The following is a 9,884-nucleotide window of genomic DNA, read 5'->3' as shown; positions in this document are numbered from 1 at the left end:
CGTGAGGGTGAGAAACTGACTGATTCCACACAGACAAAACACACTCCCACTTGTAAAGAAGAGTGATACGCTGCAAAATTTCACGGAAGAGGGTCAAGCATCTTTCCCAGTGCGTTATCGAAACCACCGCTGTTTCTCCAGTGTTACAGCTTGCAAAGTGTGGCCGGGCGAGCAGCATAGCATGCAAATTTATCACTTTTGGTGGTCATTCAGCTGTACATGTCTACGAATCTCAGTCTAATTTCTATACACTACAGTACATCTACTGATAAAAATATTGCAAAGTTTCACGAGCAGGAACTTCGCAGTCAGTAAAGTCACATGAAAATCAACGCAGTTTGCCTCCACGTCGCCTCAGAATCAGTGTCGCAGCTTTGCTCAAAGTCAGTGTTGGATGCTGTCGGGTGGAGTGGTGGAGACAGCAGGCCTGCCGCCAGGCGAGGCGGCGGCATCTTCCACGCACGCCTGCCGCCACTGCATGGGGCGACATTGCCAGCAGTCGTAGACGGCGGACGACGGTGTGCATCCGAAACTAACGTGCCGCCACAGGTACCGACGACATCTTCCTGCCGCCACAGTCTCCGGCGGCATGTACCACGTGTCGCCTGGGGGCGCTGCCACTACTGAGAGGGTGGTCTTTTCTATCAATTGCATTTACATGTGGTTCTTTTTATCAATGAATTGTGTCGGATGGTATCTTTAGCAAAAAATTCAATATGCTTGATGACTCGATAAAAAGAACTTAATTAATTAATGTGGTGAGTGGAAGTGATTCGGTATGATATCATGCATCAGCGGTCGTACGTGATTGCCTTTGCAACCGGGGAACCTACCTGGTGGTCGACCATCTAACAAGTCTCGAGAGGTTAGTTTACAGATTCCTTTTTCAGTCCAGCCAGTCGTTCCTTTTTTGGCCGGGCCGTCGATTCCTTTTTGTTGCTAACAATTCCCTTTCCGTGCCAACAATTCCCTTTTCAGGCAGATTTTAGTTCAAGTTTTTAAGCCTTGCAACTTTTCCCACAATTCCCTTTTTGGGTAGAGGTATTTTAGGGATAAATAAAAAGGGTGGGAAATATTATAAATCCACTTGTAACAAGAATGTACTGCTACTTTCAACATGAATGAACCGGTGAAAACGGAAAAACTGAGGTATCAATTCCTGGCTATTTCTCCATTCTCACTAAATGCACTAGATGATACCCCGCGCGTTGCTGCGGAAGATCACGTCAATTATTTGTTTTCTAAAATAAAGTCTACATTTGAGACACAATAATATTTTTCTGATTGTTGTGAGAAATAACACCCATAGGAATTTAAACATGGAAGGTGAAGATCACGCTGGGAAGACCAGGTTCAGTGTATGGATATGAATGTTGAGATGCGAAAATGGGGAGAAAGCGAGTATATACAATGTTATCAACCTGTCCTATTAAGTAGATATATATGGTCCTTCAACTGGTTGATTAATATTTGATGATGTTTCCCCATTTTTGTCTCTGCTCCTTACATGCGCTTTTCTACAACATTGTATACTAAGAAACGGTTTATGGAGTGTGAAGCTGAACACTCGAGCAATGGACTATCACCAATGATCAGAAATACCATATTATTGAATCTCTTAATGATCCATGAGACATAAGAGAATATAAATGGACTATCACCAGGGATCATAAACACAATATTATTGAATCTCTGCATGATCCACGAGACCTAAGAGAATAATACATTACAGCAAAATAATTTAGAAAAGATGAATAAACAGCTGAGGTTGAAGCACTACCTATTTGATCTTCAAGTGAAGGAAAATAATAATACTGCAATTAAACTGCAACACCCTTTATAGATCGTACCTGCATAGAAGATACTTCAGTTTTGTTGCCCAATCTGGGGATACTTAACATTGTTTGGCCCATAATGGGTATATATTGTGCTGGGTATAATAAAGCATGCATACATATTAAAAAGAAATGCCAGTTAACGATTCGCAAAAAAAAACGCCAGTTAACTGAAACTGTCATAGTCTAGGTTAGAAACATATCTGTAATGCGTAGGAATAAATTGTATTTCTCCCGCTTGGTTATTCAAATAAAAAAAAATACCGCTGAGGATGTATTAGAAATATAGTTTAATCTGAAGGGGCACAATTTTTGCGTGTAGATCATTCAAAAAGTAACTGAATGAGACCATACCAATAATTGATTCTTGCTCTGACCAAATCTGGAAGACACTCAATTCACGCACACAAGCACCAAGAAGTATGTTAGCATAGAAAAATTAGTTGCGTATTCCATTTCCCTGCGCATAAGCAGGTAAAGGTAATGAACGAATAGATAGACATATACATAGAGTATCAGAATTTGGCATGTGGAAAATACCAAATTAAAGAAGTGTAAGGGGATTTCCACCAAACATAATGAAATTGTTGATTTATAGGGTTCAAGTGTGAAATAGATCTGGATCTATAACATAAAAAATGGGAAGATGAGAAAAGATTGGGAACCTGGAATAGTAGCAGCAACATCATCTAGACCCCTATGCGTGAGGAAGAGTACGGGGTTGCAGACTCCTGCAATTAGAGAGCAGAAAAAAATAGAGACAGAGATGGTGTTGTTCATCGTCAGCCAGAGTAGCAGGACAGAGGCACGAATAGTCTGTTGCAAGATTCATGGAGGACCCATTTATAGATCAAGAAGTTGTACCGTGGACGGATTCCAACCGGCAAGAGGAAGTGACCTCGTGGAAGATGGTTGAAGATTAAATCCATCAGTTTCTTTTGGAGTAAGTAGAGCAGAAGATGAACTGAATTTGGTTGTAGAAGGTGAAGAGGAAGAGGTGAATAATTAGTTTGAGAGAACCCTGCTGCGGTCTGCCGTGGAGAAAAGGTGCGAGATAGGAAGATGTGACGACCCGCGTGCAGTCAAAATTCACAAGGCACGCCCTCACTAGAAAGAAAAATAAAGACATGACGTGGCCTCACCACAGACTAGGAAAATAAGGTAGTGGGGAGTTCCTATTTAGAGATAGAAGATTACCTGGTGCTTATTTCGGAAAGAGAAACAAACATGAAAATAGCAATTTCTGCAGAAAGAGCAACACAACATGCATCCTGCATCACCGCACCGAGGCCTATCAGATGGTTCCATAATTAGGCTATATAAGATACTGCACTATATAGTTAATTTTGTATCTGCAAAGGAAGACTTTAATCACCATTTAGACCGTGTAAGCTACAAGAACTTTGCACTAAGCTCTATGTCTATAACTTGGTTTGTGGGAACCATGGGAGAGGCTGCTTGCTAGCAAGTGGTTTCTGGCTTTGTGCATCAGTGTTTGGTCCTGAAACATCACCAGGGGGATTTGTTTCCTCCAGCAGTGACTCCTAGCAATATGCACAAAAACAAAAAGTGAAAAATATAAGTTAGCGCTATTGCAGTGATGCAGGTGATGTTATATTCGAAAAAAAATTGAGCAGTAGGATACCAAAGAGGGAAGAAAAAAAGTGTGTGTGAACCTCTTCATTCCATAAAATGGTGAAGCCGACCTTCTTGTACTAGACTAATACCATTTCAGAATCAATAGGAGCCATTAAGAAGTAAAACATTCAGGGTTGTCAAATGTGCCCCAATTTGCCTTAGGAGAAATTTGAAGTAGCCCTACGGAAAGAGAGATGATCAAATGATAAGAACATTAGTTTGCAACAAAGACATGTTAAAAATCATTACATATGGTCTTGCTAAGTACGGAAATAACACATTAAAGGCCTCCATAAAAAAATTGTCATGTATGTGTTGCTTCTCAGCAAGCGAATCTTTGCATTTTTGTACACGTCGTTTTTCAATTGAAAAGTTAGCCTAAGTGCAGCCCCGTAAAGCTATAATATTCCAAAGGAGAATTTGCTCGCAATAAATCTGGTTCTGGCTTTTTTCAAGCAATTCAGAATACACTCTATAGACAACACGTTCGGAGTCGAGATAGTTTAATCACCTTTGTATCAACCTATCTAGAAATGGTGCCTAGATTATGAAAACAAGCATAGTTTGTCCCCAAAGTTTACACCTATGGGTATTCTTTGTATTTTTTTCTAGTAGTGAGTGACAAGTCTGTGGCCATATGGTCGAGCGTAGGCAACATTTTTAGTTTATGACATCATATCCGCATCTGCCAAAGGAAGCTTTCAGCATTACCGTGAGAAACAGTATAGAAAGCTTACTACATCTAGACAGAATATTTAAAAAGAAGTTGTGTAAGATAACTTGCTTCTTCAGGGTATGCAAGAATGCAAACTCATCGAGCTGAACCATTGACAACTCATTTCATCCCGAGTTCCCATGATAGTGGAGCATGTCCTCCTGAAAAGGAATGCAATGAGTATTAGTACCAGGATTTGGAAGTGAATTAGGTACAAATCCATCTTTTTTCACTACATAAGAATTGCATAAAAGGGAAAAAACTACATTATAGGTCAGACTGAATGGTGCCATGTAATTGAACTGAAATGTAGCAACATCACAAACTAATAACAACACCCTGAATATAGAACTTGAAAGTCTATACTTCGAAACTTGGCTAGAGAACGTACCTTAGGAGAAATTTGACCTTTGATCCCCTGAGAGTCATCACTCTTTTACCTTCTTAACCGAACTATGATGTGAGTAAAAACTCTCCCACACCTAAAGAACATGTAAAATACTATCATAACTGGGAAATCAGCCAATGAGCAAAAAACATTGAGATTCATTACAAATAAACACTAACAAATTTTACATCAACACTAGTTACTATCAAATGTTCATTTCGAATTGACAAAACTAACACCCATTTTGATATGTTTCGACAATTTTTTGGGCTAAAAGTTATCAACTCTCAATGTGTGATTTAACAACGGTAAATTTTAAAAATTACCAGCCCAAAAAGTTAATTATATATATGGAATATTTTGACAACTTTATTTTGGCTCACAAGTTATCAATCATCTGCCGTTATTTATCAACAGTAAATGTGAGAAGTTACCGACCCTAAAAGATATTTAATTTAGAATTCGTTTTGCCACTTTTTAGCTCACAAGTTATCAAGCCTATAACCGTTATTTATCAACGCTAAATGTGAGAAGTTATTGACCCCAAAAGTAAATTTCATTTAGAGTATTTTGGTAACTTTTTAGCTCACAAGTTATCAACCCTTTGCCCATTATTACCCATGGTAAATGTGAAAAGTTAACAACGCAAAAGTTAATTTTATTTAGAATATTTTTTATTTGTTTAGCTCACTAAGTTATCAACCCTCTGCCCATTATTTATCAATGCTAAACGTGAAAAGCAACTGACCCGAAAAGCTAGTTTAGTTTTGAATACTTTGGCGACTTTTTACGTCACAAGTTATGAACCATGTGCATGTTATTTATCTATGGTAAATGTGAAAAGCTATCAAGCCCAAAATGCTAATTTCATTTTGAATATTTTGGTGACTTCTCACAAGTTATCAACAATCTGTGCATTTTTTATCAACGGTAAATACGAAAAATTACGGGGATTTGGGGCTGTCACAACGGGAACGAACACGACGAGGATCGAGCAGCAAGCAGGGTTCGATTCAGAAAATAAGAGAGGTCGTTTAGTTACACCCGCTTGTGATGGGTTTGCCACTGACAAAAAGGGTCCCACACTGCCACATCACGCAATACGTAGCCACACCGTATGTGGTGGTGGTACATGAACCCGCGTGACATCTTTAATGACCGTAAATTCAATTTTTCTAAATACACTGATGAAAGTGAATTATGCAGACAAGTTTCATGACCTCTCATAACTACTATATTAAAGGGCAACAAACATATTTTTTCACAGAATTTTGAGGCCTGATAGGGATTAACTTGTGTGTAGTTTTGGTGCTCTGTAACATTATCTAGGGACGTGTGTGGTTTACCTTTTCTTTGTTGTGCTCCAATAGTTGTCTGTTTGGGTGCATACTCCATGTGTGTGTAGCTGCGAGGTGGTTTGCGTCAGTCCGCACATGATCTCGACTCCCTAGAGCACCGCTTCGATTAGTTTTATACTCCGTATTGTTCCTCTGGTCGTTTTGTTATTTCCCAAAAACATACTACATGCCTCCTCTCTCAATCTTTGACCAGATGGGAGAAACCAATCTCTAAAGAGCTTCCCCGGCCGAGCGGGCTGCCCGAGCTCGCCGTGGTCGCCGGCCCCTTTCCCCCTTCCTCTATCTACTATTTCTCGCAAGTTCCTAGCACCCCCGTCTCCGATGATCCTCCGGCCGTCCCTCTAGAACACGTGCTGTTATGTTCCAGGCTCGACCTTGCCGACGAGAATACCAGCGATGGGAGCAGCACACAGAGAGGACCGGCGCTCCGCCGAGTTCCCGAAGCTGGCCATGCCATCGCGCGGCGATCTGGCTGCCACACGATCTCGGGAGGGACTTGGGGCGGCGTCACCGTCATCGGGATGGAGGCGAGACGGTGGGCTGGGAGCGGCGAGGAGGAGACACCCGCGTCGACCACGCCTCCGAAAGCCAACCGCGGCGAGCGTCGGTGCAGATGTAGGTTTCCTAACTGCTCCCTCCTCTACCTCTGCTCTGCCTCTCCCACCTCACCTCATCTCTATCTCAATGAGCAAAGTGACGGGCACACCGGTGGATGTCGACCTTCGCCGGCGTGTGCTCGGCTGACAACTACGGGCAACAACACACGGCAAAAGGAGTGGCGGGGGCCGGGTGAGAATCGCCCTTGCTATGTTTCACGCAGTCGTCAGTTGTGTTTCAGAAGTTGTTGTTCACGGGCCATATCACACAGGAGTCCAACATCTTGAATTAGAGGTGCGAGTCTAGGACAAGGAGATTGATTTTGCCCGATTTACTGGCCATGTTTCCGCCTCTATTTTCTATCTAGATCAAGCAATGAAGCAATTGATATCTGTGTGAGCCCAGTTGGAGTTTATTTTTGGTATTTCTCTCTGAATGCCTTTTTTGGAAAGCCATGAGATGTATGGTATTGTTTCTTTCTGGTCATAAAATAGGTTTCTCCAGTTTAGTTATTCTAGCTTTTCTTATACTCCGTGGTTAGGTGAATCGGGCAAGAAATGAGTATAAAAAAGAAGTGGTTGCATCTTTGTGAATTGCCACTAGATGTCCGTGGTATGTATTCTTGTGTAGTTTTTGCTGCACAGTTTCTTCTCGGTTCATACCTATATGATGTTGGACATGGGCTACTTGACGATGTTAGGTGCAGAAACCGTGTTAGGATCGAATCTGACATTATTTCTTGGGATGAATGCAGATAATCTTTCTTTGAGTTATGCAATATATCTATAACCCTGTATGAACAAGATAATTCTTATGTTTTCACATTAGTGCATATTAATTCTCAATTTCCTGTAGAACACGTCTTACTATACATTTTGATTACTTACCTTTCCACGAGTTCTATTTGCAAGAGCATGACTGAGATATGTAGTTCTTACAGATATTAGCCAGCCCATTGGAGAGTGATTCCGATTGATAAGATGACCATAGTGCCTTCAAACTTATCTGATTTTAGTTAAGTAGATTAGATTTGTCCAACGAAGCTGAATAGAAAGCTCTGCAACTAAATGTTCAAGTGTTGATCATTGATATATGTTGTATAAGAAAACATGGATGCACATCTTCTTTTCTTTTGCATGATTCATGTTTTTACAGCTCCATATGTGTGAGTTGTCGCGCAAGAGAGGCTTTATATATTAAAGTGAAGACAGCCTACCAACATCATGGGTTGATTATTTTGATCACCAGGTCGTTTTATCTAATGACCATCTTTATCGAGTTTTAACTACTTTCACTGCAATATTAAGTAACTGAATTTTCCTCTCATTTGTATTCTTTGTATGTAGTAGTAAGGAACCCTGCAGCTCCTCACCTGGACGGTGTTCCCAAACCGTACCGGTGGTCTCCTATCCGAAATGAGGCCCGCCGACTAGCAGTTTTGGCGTCTGCTCTGGATCAGAGAGCATGGCGTTGCCTGAAAGCCCCCCGAACAACTACCATACAGTGAGTGTTCAAGTCAGCAGGGCAGAGCGCTAAATTCCGTGGAAGCGGCGAGCTGGTATCTGGTTCGGCTTTTCTCATTCTGTTTTAGTACGCATGTAATAGTTGCAGTGCAGCATATATATATGTAGAAATAGAAATAGTGAAATGCTACATAAATGCGTTTGACGAGGGGCCCTCTCAAGTTTCGTTATTTCTATGATGCTTACAACTATCCTACAAATATAATTTGCACAAACATCATCAAAAAGAGAAGTTAATGAAGAAACCAATGAACTACATTCATGTTTCATTTTCCATTGGGTAGGGGGAAAGCAAGATGTGATAATAATATTTTTGAATTACATATTTGAGCCAAGAAATTTATAACATGCAGTAAAATAATCAAAATTAGTAAGATGCACTTGATAGCATGCCCATAGTCAAATGTAAAAAAGTAAGAATAAAAGAAAGGGGCAAATTTTGCCTTCAGCCTGAGCATCCTGAAATAGATGCCATAAAGGGCATCATTTTTCAAGAAACATGCACTGATCTGTATTCTCAATCAACTGATTGACTGAAAGAGTAGCATTTCAAAGCTCAAGCATAGTACCAGATACTTTTGATGAGAGGAAAACAGAGAAAGTTAGCATCATATAGATGCAGCCTGTGGGTACTCCTCCCTGATTTTCGATGTCACCAGTCCAGCACCAACAGTGGCACACTTGGAAACCTGAAAACACAAGATATTGAAAATTATGCCTGCCATCCCAAGTCTTAAATCCTCTCCCAATTGAATTTTATGCAAACACATGAAAAATGATTTGATTTTACATGTTATAATTGTATTGTCTCGATTGATATAAATTTGTTAATCTGCAATCTTACACTGTACCTATTAGAGCACAAAAATATGAGTTGTATATTTAGAATCTGGTGGACTACGACCATAAATGTGATTATTTTGTATGTTCTTATGACTTCTGACTGGCTATTTTAGGTACTTGAGTGACTGCCCAACAGTAACGAGATTGTTCCATTGCAAGGGAATTTTTGCTACAACTAATGTTGACACGACATGCTTTGCAGATTGGAAGATGGGAACTATTGTTAATTGGCCAACAGTATTGTAACTTTTAAACCCCACCTACTGTTAATTGCAGCTTTTGGAAAGGAAAGGAAAATAGGACGCAAATAGTGCCGTAGCATATATCTTATGGTAGGTGATCCAGTCTACATATCTTCATTTGATTAACATGAAATCTGTGGTATGAACTGGGTGAAACAGAAGTTTATTGTTGCTTTTCTCTAAATTTTTGTGGCTCTATATATTGTCCCTAAACTAAGTTGATAGGCCAATTTCTGCTAAGCTACAGTGGAACATTACTCTTTTGTGTTATCAATCTGTATATGTTTTCTCAGTATGGAAACAAAAGACTATCACTGAAAGATCTAGAGAGATCTTCAGAGAGAATACAAATGAGAAGGAGATAAAAATTGCATGATCAGGAGACATTCTATATACCTATTCTAAAATTAAAGATGGCATATTATTGGTTCTTTGTCTCGATGTATTTTTTTTGGCATCTTTCAATGGAAGTGCTTCCCAACTCAATTTGTGTTTGGTTCTCTGTCTGAAGGACTTTTCGGTTCTCTGTTTTGATGCAACCTCCACTTTTCACAGCCCGGAAAACAATAAATAGTAGTTTTATCTCTGCTTTGCTCATGTTGCAGTGTTGCATTATTCTTACCACAAACTGTCCTTTTTTTTGGAAATTGTACAACTGAATTGCTGTCTCATTCTCATCCATATTGGCAGACCTATTGGAGCATTGTTAAATGGATATCAGTAGCAAACCATGAGCTCAATAATT

General features: G+C 40.0%; 1 long non-coding RNA gene across 1 annotated transcript; it reads right to left on the bottom strand.

Annotated features, from left to right (window-relative positions):
* Window positions 1-1,535: 1,535 nt before the first annotated feature.
* Window positions 1,536-2,896, bottom strand: LOC127312065 (uncharacterized). Its single transcript, XR_007858106.2, has 4 exons — window positions 2,700-2,896; window positions 2,501-2,566; window positions 2,190-2,295; window positions 1,536-1,850 (listed from the first exon to the last, which is right to left on the bottom strand). It is a non-coding gene; the product is annotated as an uncharacterized lncRNA (long non-coding RNA).
* Window positions 2,897-9,884: the final 6,988 nt, after the last annotated feature.

This window comes from Lolium perenne, chromosome 7 (assembly GCF_019359855.2).
Source record: "Lolium perenne isolate Kyuss_39 chromosome 7, Kyuss_2.0, whole genome shotgun sequence".
Taxonomy (NCBI): domain Eukaryota; kingdom Viridiplantae; phylum Streptophyta; class Magnoliopsida; order Poales; family Poaceae; genus Lolium; species Lolium perenne.
Note: the sequence above shows the minus strand (reverse complement) of the source record. Positions and strands in the feature narration are given on the sequence as shown.